Source organism: Lissotriton vulgaris, chromosome 6 (genome assembly GCF_964263255.1).
Source record: "Lissotriton vulgaris chromosome 6, aLisVul1.2, whole genome shotgun sequence".
Taxonomy (NCBI): Eukaryota; Metazoa; Chordata; class Amphibia; order Caudata; family Salamandridae; genus Lissotriton; species Lissotriton vulgaris.
In genome coordinates this window covers 1,738,973,239-1,738,985,441 of record NC_141694.1, presented here as the reverse complement: position 1 = coordinate 1,738,985,441, position 12,203 = coordinate 1,738,973,239, and the positions used below count along the sequence as shown (strand labels likewise).

Below are 12,203 nucleotides of genomic sequence, written 5' to 3'. Positions count from 1 at the left end.
GAACCATAGAGCAAAGGTGCCTGTGTTGTACACTCAAAGGCATTTTCCTCTTTCGAAATGTGCTGCAGAGTGCAGCACCCTTAGAAAGAGGAAACAACTAGGAGAAATAAAGATATTTCTCCTTGTTGCACCCCTTGGGGGAAGGAGTACAATTCTGACACATTTTCAGGTCTACCACTCTTGGTAAATGTGCATCAGAATACATAGGTGGAAGCGTGGGAACACCCACGCTCCACCCATTTATGCCCGCACCACACAGTGTATCGCAAGGCAGTAACTTGGCTGCCTTGCATTACACCATATTTATCAAGCCACTTGATAAATAATATTGTAGGTTTTAGCCTCTTTGAGGCTATTGACGGAACGGTTCCGTCACGGCTCGCGGGTGAGCTGTGCTCATGACGGAACGGTTCCGTCACGGCCCGGTCGCCGCGCCTGCGCGGCGCGTTTAATTGAGCGGACGGGGCCGTGACGGAACAGTTCCATCATGAGCAGAGCTCACCCGCGAGCCGTGACGGAACAGTTCTGTCACCCGCGCAGCTCACCCGCGCGCCCCCCCCCCCCCCCCGCGACCGTTAGCACTGCGGCGGAATAGCCGCCGCAGCGAAAGAGTTAAGCCCCTCTGTGTTGCTTTGCGTGATGCAGGGAAACGCAAAACCTGTAATATATATGCCCTTAATCTTTGAATGCTATCCATTGTCAGAGTCTTACTTCACATTTTATTACTGTAGCTGAGGTAGAGCGACATTGTGCCATTACCACTTCATCTGTCCTCCTTGTCCCAGCCCTTACACAAGTGAGGCAATCCTGCCTCCCAACAAGCTAGTCTAAAACGCTAGTAATTTTTTTATATCTATTATATAAACCCCTCCCACCCACCACCATGCCTGTTTTTTTTCCTGTTCAACGTACTGTCAGAGTGCTAGTTTTTATCCTTCCCTATCGGAAATGGCTTGAATGCTGCGGTGAGTATTTCTATTTCCTGGTTTGTTTTTTATTATGTGTGATTTTAGATGCTGGCCTTACCGGTGTTACGGTTGGTCCCGTCCCTGCTCTGTTTGCCGAACACACTCCCAGCGCATGTGCTTGGCTGGGGGGGGCAGCTTTTCTCTGTGTTCGGTTGACGGGCCGTTCTGGTGCTGAGGGGTTCCAGCAGCAAACGGCTCCTGCGTTCATGTCTTGGGTGCATGTGGCTGCGGGGGAGGCGGTGAGGCTGTCTTTTTGACATTTCAAGTCTTGTCGATTTTGAGACGTGATTGCTGGGAGGCTGTATTTAGGGGAGTTGTTAGGCACTTTCTTTTTTAGGTTGAGGCATGCAGTATTCAGTAAAGCCTGGAAGCTTCTTGGAAGCCCCACCCACTCTCCGCCCATCTTTTTCATTGGCTTAGGCCCTAAATGCTGCCTTCCATTTGGTTTAAGGCTTGTTAGTCCCTCCTCATGACGACCATATCATCATTTGTATCCTTCCAAATCTAATGGCCCCTTTACTCTAACTATTTTCTTCCTGGCGTCTTCTGCCCACTGCCTCCCTCCCCCAGTACCCGCGTTCTCGCACCCCTCCTGCAGTCCATGTGTTCTCGCTCCCTGCCCTCCGCCCTCCGCCCTCCCTTCCATTTTCAATGCAATAAGTCTTGTGTAAATGCAAGTCCTATTGCTTTGAAAACGCTTTGTTTTTCTTTGCAGTAACCGTAGAACAAAACCGAAAGTGCATTTGTATTTTCCTCAGGATATTCATCGAATTTCCGACTACTTGCTTACAGGATTGCAGTTATAAAGTGGCAGATTGCCATCAAAATGTGACCATGCAACGGAGAACTCTCGTGAAACGTATCCCAGCTCTGTGTGTGTCTGTGTGTATTTAGGTAAATGCATCACACTGGCATAAATCAGTCAAACATTACTCAACGTCTCAGTTGCACAACCATCATTCCTATACTTATACCATGCAAGACAAGAAAGGGACAGTTGAGTGGCTTCATGGTGTGTACAGGAGCATACTAGGAGGGATGTACACTAGTTCATGAGGGGGTTTTTGTTGAAGGGGTAGTCACGTTGAAGCACCAGTGAATGGCGTTTGGTACCCTGCCACCTTCCTGGGGTTTACAGTACAGACGATTATAGTGCCCGGGGGTCAGATGGATCATCATTTGAGTTATTCGCTTCATCAGCCTATCCGGAGCGACAGCAATCGGTTCACCATTCTATGTCAGGAAGCGGAGGCGAGGATTATGCAAGTCCTAACTCCATTTATTAGACAGCAAGTTAGAAGAAACAGAAAAAACACTGCCTGCCAACTACAACTCCCATGAGGCATGGCAGTAACCACAGTAACCAGTCCACCAATCACAGTCCATCCGAATATGCATAACAGCTCCCACGTCGAAGTCCGTTCTCTTCCTCCATTGGTGCCTTCAGTTAAGTCCCTTTGTTCCTTACTTGCTGCGCACTTGGGGCTTGAGGGGGCAGTTTTCTTGTTGACAGCGTGTGTTTGCTTTTTACCTGTTGTGGGCTTCCTCCCGCTGTGTCTCGACGCGGTAGGCTTCTGCTTGAGCGTCCTTGTTGTGCGCGTGCGCCGGGAGGGGCTGTTTCTTTCAGACGCGCCGCCGGTGTCTCTTCTTCACCACAGTGCCCTTTGCGCGCCTGTGGTGAAGGCGCGCGGAGGCTCCAGGCGCTTCGATTTACCTGTTGCTCTGCCTCCCCCCAGCATTGACACCGCGTTGCGGTATGTGTTGAAGGGCTTTGCCCATTATTCCTGTGACATTTTGAGGTACTTATAACAGAAAGGCAAACAACAGATCTGTAATTGAAATATTTATTTTTCTATGTACATTGCCACATAACTTTGCATTTAAAGTCATTCCAGGCTGGTTGACGCCTATTTTGAAGGCACCTGTGTTGGGGGGAACCCTTGGTATTTTTTATGGTGTATATGTCTATGGGTGCCCGACCCTCATTTAATATGCAGTCACACCCTGACCATGACCATGTCTCAGCCCATTCTGCTGAGGAACAACCCCCCAGGCACGCACTCCTACAGGGGTGGACAAGCTCTTTTCTTCGGCCCTTGCCCAGGCGTTTGCACCTCTGCAGGACAGCGTTAACAAGTTGTCTGTCCATGTATTCAAAGGCTCAGGTATACTGGGAGACAGTGGGACTGGGCCTAGTGGCATTCACACGGTGGTGCCACGTAAGGCCATTAAGCGTGACGCGGGGCACCTGGAAGGCTTCAGAAAACTTGCTGAGGTCTTCCATAAGAGTGCCCGCACGCTCAGAAGCGCACCTTACTGGGAGGAAGACTTACCCGGATATACTGGTGGCGAGTCCACCCCAGACTTCGACCCTAAAGAAGGGTTTCCCGAAGGCGGAGAGGGTGAGGATGAGGAAGTGTTTGGGGATGATGATGACAATTCCTCTGATGACATGTTTGATTCGAGCAGGTCTTGGCGTCCGCGCTCTTCTTGATGTTGGTGATGGAGACCAAGTTCATGCAGAAATGTTTGACCCTACCTGTATCTTCTGTCCACGGTCTTCTGATTGGGTTCCTGATAAAAAGACGGCGGATTATGTTGCCGCAAAGATTAGGCAGCCTCTTTCTCAAGAGGTGAGATCTCGCCTTAAGTCAGAGTGTCCTAGACCGTCTCTCCCTAATGGTGTTGCTAGTACCCCTGAGTTGAATCCCAAACTCTGCCCCTTTTTTGCTAAATACATGAAAGATCCAAAAAAGGGGATAGATCGTTCCTGGAGGGCTTGTCAGGACAAGCTTCTCGAAGTCGTGGGGCCCCTTACAAAAATCATAGAGTTGGCAGAACGGTCCAGAGAGTCAGGCCTTCCTCTCCCAACGGACGATGTTGCGGGATGGGTGCAAAGGGCAATGTGTCTCTTGGGCAATGCCAATTGTGCCCTCTCTGCTGAGCGTCGCCGTTTTTTACATTTGAAAATTGATCCCAAGTTGAGAGAATTATCTTCTTCTGCGGCAGGTTCTGTTGCTCAAGGTACGCTCTTTGGTGACCCCTTTGTTAAGGAGTTAGGGAAGTTTGTAGCCACCTTTTCTGCCCTCGATAAGGCTCAGGCTTCCATGAAGAAGATTTTCCCCAAGAAGGTTTTTGGTGGGGCCGGACGAGGCAGGGGTCGCTCTTCCAAGGTCCCAAAAGAAATAATGGATGGAACGATGGCAGACAAGGAACCTTCTATCCTTCCCGTGGAGGAAAGGGACTAGGCAGAGGCCGCGGTGGCAACCAAAATTCACGAGGATTCAATGGTAAGCTTGGATATCCTTTCTCCCGTTCGTCTGGGGGGCAGAATTTCTCTGTTTCTAGCAAACTGGACAGATCTAACGTCAGATCCTTGGGTGTTAGAGACAGTTCAAGGGTTTCACATAGAATTCTATGGTCCCCCATCCAAACATCTCGTCCACGCCCGTTGGTTTTTTCAGCCTCAGAGACCGATCTGATAGATCACGAGGTTTTAGATCTTCTTTCAAAAGGTGCTTTCGCCCACTCCCAGCTTCATCCGCGCGGATTCTTAAGCAATCTATTTCTGGTAGAAAAGAAAGAAAACGGGTTCCAACCTGTTATCAATCTCAAGTCCTTCAACGAGTGGTTGGTTTACGGGCACTTCAAGATGGAGGGGATCCATCTGCTCAGAGACCTCCTTCTTCAGAACGATTGGTTGGTCCGGTTAGACTTCAAAGATGCGTATTTGTCAGTACCCATTTATCCCCCTCATCGCAGGTTCCTGCAATTTCAGTGGAAGGGTCGAACTTACGAGTTCAACACTCTTCCCTTTGGTCTCTCCTGAGCTCCTTGGTGTTTCACCAAGCTTCTGCGCCCAGTGGTGGAACATCTCCAAGTAAAGGGGATTCGGTTGATAATTTATCTGGACGATATCCTACTCATGGATCAATCCAGGGATCATCTTCTCCTTCACCTACAGATTACTATATCCCTCCTACAGAACGTGGGGTTCACTATCAATGTCCAGAAATTGGACTTGGTTCCCCAACAGAGCATGATATTCCTCGGCTTTTGCATCGACACGATAGATGCCACCTTGATTCTTCCATCTCAGAAAATTTCCAAGATCAAGAAGGAAATTCGGCAGGTTCTCCGCAGAGACAGGATCTCCCTGCGACAGCTAGCCAGGATTGTTGGCTTGTTATCATCCTCGATTCAAGCCATCTTTCCGGATCCTTTACACTACACGGCCCTTCAGAGGCTGAAAGCCTCGCATCTTCGCAAGGGTCTCACTTATTCGGAGTTGATCTCCCTTTCCTTGGAAGCCAGGTTGGAACTCCTTTGGTTGATGGACCATATGGAAGCCTGGAACGGGAGAGCGACTTTTGGCTCCCGTCCGGATATGGTGATAGAGTCAGATGTCAGCCGTCTGGGCTGGGGTGCCTGATGCGGATCCCTCTTGGTGGGTGGCCGGTGAACGGAGGAAGAACTCCTTCCCCACATCAATTGCCTGGAACTTCTAGCGGGCTCCTTTGCCATCCGCTCTTTCATGACCAACAAGGTGTCCTGTTGTGTCCTTCTCAGGATGGACGATACGACGGTGGTGAGGTACATCAATCGCCTTGGAGGCACTCATTCCAAAATTCTGGCGGATCTCACCAAGGATTTCTGGCATTACTGCCTCCAACGTCAGATTTCAGTGACGGCAGAGTATCTCCCGGGAGATCAGAATTGAGTGTCAGACTGGAACTCCGGGAATTTCAGGGATGCCAGCGACTGGAGACTGGATCCAGGAGTGTTTTCTCAGATTGCGTCCCTTGGGGGGCTTCCCTAGTGGATCTTTTTGCTTCCACATGGAACGCTCAGATTCCACGATTTTTCAGCTGGAAACCGGATCCGGGAGCAGAAGCGGTGGACGCCTTCCTTCAGGATTGGTCGGGGATACCAACTTATGCCTTTTCCCCCTTCCTTTTCATCCAGAGAGTTGCAGCCCAGGTCCGCAGACAGATAGCCTCTCTGATCTTGATTACTCCAATCTGGAGAGCCCAGATTAGGTTTCTGTCCCTTCTAGAATTGTCTTGGGACAGTCGTCTTCTGTTGCCGTCTTTCGACAACATTCTCTCCGATCCTCTAGGACTTCCACACCCCCTGGTTCTCCAAGGCCATCTACATCTTATGGCATGGTGGATTTCAGGAGACGATGGTCTGATGTCTCGCTTTCATAAGAAGCTGAGCTCCTTATCCAACAGGCTTGGGCCCCAGGTACCACCAAGCGGTACAGATCAGCTTGGAGATGAAGGGTTCGTTGGTGTGTGGCGAAACACCTGGATCCCGTGGTTGCCTCCGTTGCACAGGTTGTGAACTTTCTGTCGGAGCTTTTTCATCAGAAATTGGCTTATTGCACTATCATCTCTTTTAGGTCAGACATTTTTGATGGTCACTCTCATGTGGATGGGGCTCCGATTGGAGAACATCCGTTAGTCTGTAAACTTTTGAAAGGCATTTGTCTTTCTCGTCCTCCAGAGCCTCGTTACTTAGGACTCTGGGACGTTAATGTGGTCCTTCGTTTTCTTTTATCTTGGCAAGGTAATGACTACCTCTCCAGGAAAGAGATTTCGGCTAAACTTGCTATTCTCTTGTGTCTTATTTCTTGTAAGAGAGTGTCAGAAGTTAGGGCCCTTGATATTTCCAACCGAGTTTTTTCCCCGGATGGGGTTACCTTCACCATTCTTAAGGAGAACTAAGTCGAGTACAAGGTCAGTAACCTATCCTGCTGTTCCAGATTCTCCGAAATTGTGTGTTGTTCGATGTCTAAAATCTTATGAGAATATGACTTTGGAGGTTCGGCCTCTGGGGGAACAGCCGCTTTTGATTGCCATCAAACAACCGTTTCATGCGGTGTCTTCCCCTACCATTGCTAGATGGGTCAAATGGATCATGACTGAATCTGGTATTGATGTCAGGCAATTTGGAGCTCATTCTACTAGGGGAGCTATGGCCTCCAAGGCTGTCCAGGTAGGTGGCAGATTAAAGGACATTATGAATGTGGCTGATTGGTCTTCGGAATCTACTTTTAAAAAGTTTTATTTTAAACCAATTCATGAAGCCATTGCGCTGGTGGTAAGCTTTGAACTTGCATAATCCTCGCCTCCGCTTCCTGACATAGAATGAGAAATGTCCTAGTTATCACAAAGGAAAGTTTCAATTCTATTAAGGATGCGGAGGCGAGGATTATCCCCCCCCTGGCTTTCCAGCCTCCCTCCCTTTTGCTTGGAGGTCTTGCTGAAGGTCATTCTTTCTACATTTCAGGAAAGTAATGTTTTCTTGGTATATATTATGGTATTGTGCATTGATTCTGTTATGTATATTTGCCCCTTATTTTGAATTATGTTTACGCTTCTGATAATGCTTGCATTTGCATTTTCTCTTTAGTCTGTGGTTTTTCTCTTGTATTATGAGATTCCATGGTCAAGAGGTTATTACGTTTTTTTCTATTCCCCTAGGATCCGATCAGAAGACGGATTAGACTGGGGACGACTTAACTTCCTGCAGCGCCGAAAGAGGACGGACTTCGACGGGGGAGCTGTTATGTATATTCGGATGGACTGTGATTGGTGGACTGGTTACTGTGGTTACTGCCATGCCTCATGGGAGTTGTAGTTGGCAGGCAGTGTTTTTTCTGTTTCTTCTAACTTGCTGTCTAATAAATGGAGTTAGGACATGCATAATCCTCGCCTCCGCGTCCTTAATAGAATTGAAACTTTCCTTTGTGATAACTAGGAAATTTCTCATTTACCTGCCAAAGAAGGTGGGGCACCGCCAGAAGACTGCTAGAGGTGGAGTTTGGGGCGGCTGCAGAGTTTGATTGCTCTGAGTTTTCCCGCGTGCTTTGTCCGAGTCACTCTTCCCTCACCATAGAGTCGGGAACGTGCAGAGAGGAGAGAGCATTGGTCCCACAGCGCCCCTGCCGGCCAGCTGAGGGTATGGCTGTGGACGTGACAGCAGCGCTACGTGGCTTACCTCCAGCTCAGTAAGGTATAAAGCGGGTTGCAGTGTTTCTTGGTACTGACAAGTCTGTAAGACTGACGATGATTGACTGACCAGCTCTAGTAACTACAGTTTGATACAGCTATTACAGCTCTTTCCGAAACACACACCCATTAGAAAGGCCCAAGCGTTGCACAAATACAATGTAACGTAAAAGGAACTATACACCCTTAAACTACTTTTTCGAATTCTGCTCCTTTTGTGTCATACATGCTTATGTACAGGTTTGCTGTTCTATATTTGGTTTCAACATATCGTACAAAAATGTAGGAGGCACTCAAATCAGTAAATTAGTCATTTAGAATAGACTGGTCGCTGTGAGGAAAAGGTGACCCACACACGCACACACGTAAGAGGTCAGGGAAGGGCAAGGAACAAACTCCCATTTGCTCAATGAGCTTCAACGAATTCAAACAAATATATGCGCGGTTTATGTAATAAAATATAAGTCCAATCCTCTGTCGTCGTGTGTACTGCTTCTCATTCACTGTCTCCACTTTACATATACACCGTCTGGTCAACTAGGGGAATAAAAAATGGCCACCTCATTAAAATAAAGTGAGAGCAGGTCCTTTGAAGTCTCTGCCACCTTGATGGTGATTGGTAAAGGGGAAAGCAACTAGTCCTTGATACTGGGGGTATAAAGATACACCGCTTGACGTGGCTATATTTTTTTACTATATGAGTAATTGCATTTTTCTGTAGTGACTGCGTTTTTTTCAAGAAATAAGGAAACCTGTTTCATTTGTTACATAGGGAATTGGGAGAATGTTTCAACAATTAATTCCTCATAAACCAGGTGTCTCCAACATTCCAGTAGCTGGCAGCCTTGAGTTCATTTTTAGGTCGAGCCTGGGCAGCACATGTGCTGCTCTGTGAGGCATGCTGTATTAGAGTATGGACTTGAAGCTCCGCCCACTCTTCACCCATATTTTTCATTGGCTTGTGTCACTGTCCTTTGTAAATGCTGGCTTCTGATCTGTTAATAGGCTTGTTAGTCCCTCCTTAGTACCCCCTTGTCTTCATTTGTAACCTCCCATGAGGACTGGCCCTTTTACTCCTGTTGTTTCATGGTATGTCTTATTTAGTCTATGAACTATTTTCTTTAATGAGTTTCTCTTAGTGCAGGCACCACATACTTTCCTGCAACATTCAGCGGGTCATGCACGCTTTCATTTCCCACTTTCCGAGCAGCCCAGGACAATGATGGACGCTTCTTAGAAATTAAATAGGTCTTGTGTTTACAAGAGTTTGAGATTTTAGCATTGTAAATGACCATGCCTTTTTAAATAAATCTTTTTATTGCATTTTCAAAAGATAAAGGCAGTAACGCTACCATGCAAGGTAGCTCAAAACAAAACTAATATAAACAATATATGATTGATCAATACAGAAAATCATGAACGTCATACATCAAATCAGTGACCTTAGTTGACAATACTGGTGACAGGTTATTGTCATACAGTGTATCAATCTGCTATATCTGGAGATCTGTCCAAGGTTTGTTGTTGAAGAAATTGAGGTAGTGGTTTCCAAATATCCTTGGATTTCGATGTTGTTGGTAGTTCTTCCGCGTACAGTTTTAAAAAAATTTTTTTTATATTTAGTGTATCTTATATAGCGCACGGCTACCCCAACAGGGTGTCCCGGCGCTTGAATTGGGAACCCGTCCTGGCTTTTTCCCTGTGAGATAACCTGTACTGGGCATCCCCAAGGTGAAAGCCAGGCATCCCGCCGCGGGGGGCCGTAGTGGAGATTAAGCAAGCTATTGCCCAGAGTTGCAGAGTGTGAACCCGTGATTCGAGTAGGCACCGAAGTGAGAATTATCGAGTCCGTGGACACTTGGGCTCAGACCCTGGCGCGTCGGGAATTGAACCCTGGTCCCGGGTCTGACCTCAGCTTCCGGGTATGCCTCCTCTAACCATTGAGCCACACTTCTCCACAGTTCAAGATTTTCCTTATAATATACCATGTCTTTAAGCCAATGTTCAACCTTCGGTGCATGAGTGCCCTCCCACGTTACAGCAACTCGGCGTTTGGCCATCAGTAGTGCAATGCGTACACATTTGCCTAAAGTCCCTTTCACATGAGGAACATAACATAATAAACATACCAACAGTGTACATTGCAATTCAATCCCAGACATTTTCGTACATGGTGCACCACATGTTCCCAAAATCATGCCACCAGCCCACAGTCCAAGGCGAGGGGCCAAACATCTGCATCCATTTGGCCACACAGCTTACATCTGCTAGACTCGCGTAGTCCATGTCTGTGTAGCCGGAGGGGAGTGTGATATAGCTGATGGAGGTACTTTAAGTGTATGATTCGTACTTTGCCATTGGGTGTGAGTTTGCTGGTGAGGTTGCAGATATGTTCATACTCAGAGGGCGTCAGGGGGGAATCACTTATCGTTCCAACGGGCAAGACTCTTATCCGCTTCACTGTTTTTAAAGTTTTGTGACTAGCTTTCTTCGCATAGGAGTAGTTAACAGTAGCTGTAAGGATTGTAGAGCTAGTGGCTCAGCCGGATACGTAGCATAATGCAATTTACCAGCATGCCTAAGTCTATAATTAGTACACTGGAATAGTGGTGTAGGGTTAGTGATATATTGGAGGTCTTCAGAAGTGATGAAATTGCCATATGGGTAAAGATCCTGCATAGTAACTATGCCTGCCTCCCTGAGCGATCACACTGGGCCGTCCTCCTGTGTCACCGATAGTGCGGCATGATGTACCAGGGGCAGCACTGGGGCATATATAGGGAGTTTAGCGGCAAGCTGACCTATGGATTGCCAAGCTGCAATCCTTGTGTGCAGAGTGTTCATTTCAGCTTTCTGAGTACCTCGCCGTGTATGTGTAATGATACTAGGTAGGGGGGGGCAGATGGGCATCGCCGTCTTCAACTGCCACGTGAGGAATGTAGGCATGCGGATTAAACCAGTAATAGGCATACTGTGCCTGGGCACATAAATAATAAATGTACGGGTCTGGTGTACTGAATCCCCTTTAGCATAATCAAGTGTGAGTGTTGCCCAGCCCACACAAGCCTCCCCAAATTAACCTAAAGAGAGATGTTCGCATGGCTTTGAAAAAGTGTTGTGTCAGTTTTATTGGGATATTGGAGAAGGGATACAAAAAGCGAAGTAAGAAGACCATTTTGATCATTGCAATGCGATTGGCCAATTCCCATATCAACAACATATGTTCCCCCACCCACTTTAGCAGCCCCAAAATGCCAAAGCCATACCCATTAATCAAAAAACAACTCAACGTGTGTAAAAAAGATTTAAAGAGATGTGGGGTACGCCCATTTGGGGGGACGACACAGCACATTCATCTCCCTGGTGAACAAGGCAGGTGCCCCCGATTAAAGAGTATGTGCTCCCTAAATCAATAGCTTTGCACCTGAAAAAGTGTAGTGAGTCTATCACGCTAGATTGTATAATAATAATTACACCAGTATCAAAGTAAGCAATTAGAAAAGGAAACAAAGACATCCGCTCAATCAAGTCCATCCCCCTGACCTGGCGGTGAAAACGTAAGATCCAATATAACAGTGGCTCTAAGCTGCATCTTGCAGTGAATCAGTGACAAAAAAAAAACAACAGCACCAGTGCTGTGCGATATTCAGTGTGTGGAGAGTCATGGGTGTCATTCCTCGGTGTCCGATGCAGCAGGAGATGCCTTCTTTTTGCGCCGGAGAGACATGGCAAATTCCATGGCCTGCTTGGGGTTAGTAAGAATCTTAACCTTGTCATCTGTGTCTATTCGTAGCTGGGCTGGATAGAGTATGACATATTGATGTTTTTGGCGATCAAAATCTTTATAGCTGGTTGAAATTCCTTCCTAGCCGCCAGTACCATCGCCCAAAGTCAGGGTAAAATGACAAGGTATTGGACTGGTAAGTAATGTTGCCCTTTTGCCTGGAGGTGCGGAGCACTGAATCCCTATGCCTAAAATTAAGCAATCAGGTGATAATCAGTCTGGGTGGAGTACCCGGTGGCGGTCGCACCCAGGGAACGTGAGCCCTTTCCACAATAAACATATCAGAAAGGTTGTCGGCGCCACACATGTCCCGGAGCAGGTTTTCAACGTAGGTTTCCAAGCACCCTACATTTGTGGATTCTGCCAGACCTAAAATGCATATGTTATTGCGCCGGGAGCGCACTTCAAGGTCTTCTTTTTTGGCTTGAATGAACG

The 12,203-nt window shown here is 47.3% G+C and overlaps 1 pseudogene; it reads left to right on the top strand.

Annotated features, from left to right (window-relative positions):
• Positions 1–5,400, top strand: part of LOC147709402 (uncharacterized) — a 37,401-nt pseudogene extending 32,001 nt beyond the window's left edge.
• The last annotated feature ends 6,803 nt before the right edge of the window (positions 5,401–12,203 follow it).